Raw genomic sequence first — 1,560 nt, forward strand, 5'->3', positions numbered from 1 at the left:
TCCGACGTTCGCTCCGCCGAGGCGCGTCCGCCGAGCCCGGCGCCGCAGCCGCGCCGCTCACCCGGCCGGGAAAGTGCGAGCTCCGCGCCCCGCCGCCCGTCGGCAGCGCCGCTCGCTCGCTCTCCCTCCCACTCCAAACTTTTTTTTTATTTGCCTTTTAATTGGTTGTTATTCCTCCGAATGAATGATCTCTCTTCTTCCCTAAAAGCAAACACAAACTCCTTTGGTTCGGAAGAGGTCTCGGCGGTGCTTTTTGGTTTCTCTGGAGATTTTTTTCACTTCACAGCAACGATCTTTTAAAAGGCACCTTTTAGCTTCTTATACCACATCTCATTTCCTTATTTTTCTTCCTTCCTGTTTTCTTGTCTTTTTTTTAAACCCCAAATCATAGGGGAAAATAAAAATAAAAGAGTGAAACGCTTGCGGCTTTTTTTTTTTTAAATTCTCTCTCCTTTCAAACTCTGCGAACACCACCTCAAAATAATATACAAGTGTGTGAGAGGGGGAAGAAAGCAGCCAACAGCCCAAACGCCCGCTCAGAACAGCTCTAACAACACGCTCTGTGTAGGTGACTTCTTTGACCAAATTTAGCAGCAGCTAATCATTAACATTCTGATACATATTCACAACCGTCCGTGGAGGAACCGCGGAGCATCCCGGGAGATGTAGTCCGCCACGGGCGAGCGTGGCTTAGGATACGGCCAGATTGACTACAATCACCGGCCGGCCACGCGACCCTCTCTGGGGCGCTCTCCGAGAGCCACGCCCACCTCCGGCGCGGTAGGCGTCTCCAGCAGCCAATCAGAGATGGCTGAACATTAATCGCCGTTCTGTGTTACTGCCCATCATTTCACTGCTGACAAATGGCGAGCCAGGGAGGAGGAGCCAACCGAGCAGGATCCCACGTGGGGGCCAAGCGTCGCCGGTGGCTCTGACCAATCAATGGAATGGGATGGGGTTGGCGGAGGCGGGGCGGAGATGGCCCGCCCAAGGCGGAGCTTCGCCTTGGCCGATGTTCCTTAGCGCGAGCGTTCGAAACGGGGAAACATTTGTTCAGCTGTCAATCAAAGTAACGTGGGGCTGGGAGAAGCAGCGGCGACCGCGGCGGCCGCTTTTGCTGTTGGCATGGCTGCATCTTGGTGTCGGTGGCTGTGGCGGCGGCAAAATAAAGAGGGTGGAGGGGGCGGTGAATCTGGAGACTGGTCAGAAGATCTCCTTACGAGTGTCGTCCTCCAGCCCACCCCCTCTTCCCACCCAAACACCCTCGGCCTCGAGCGGCTGCGCCAGGAATGCGGACTAATTAGGGTCCAATGTCTCCTTAAAGAGACAAGCTCGGCCTTGTGTAACGCGCCGAAACCCCTGTTGAGACGGAGAAGGGGGGGCGATCACGCTGATCCTACTTCGTTGGGTTCACATCAATTTTACGCGCCGCTGGAGCTGGCATAATTTTCCGTGTGAACGCGGACTCGGGCCCCTGCTCTTGTTTAGAGCCGTAGACGAAGTCGCGAGACGCGGACCGAGGCGGGGGGGGCGCTGGTGGGGACCGCGTCCCCCGGAGCC

Source organism: Tupaia chinensis, unplaced genomic scaffold (assembly GCF_000334495.1).
Source record: "Tupaia chinensis unplaced genomic scaffold, TupChi_1.0 Scaffold000147_1, whole genome shotgun sequence".
NCBI lineage: Eukaryota > Metazoa > Chordata > Mammalia > Scandentia > Tupaiidae > Tupaia > Tupaia belangeri.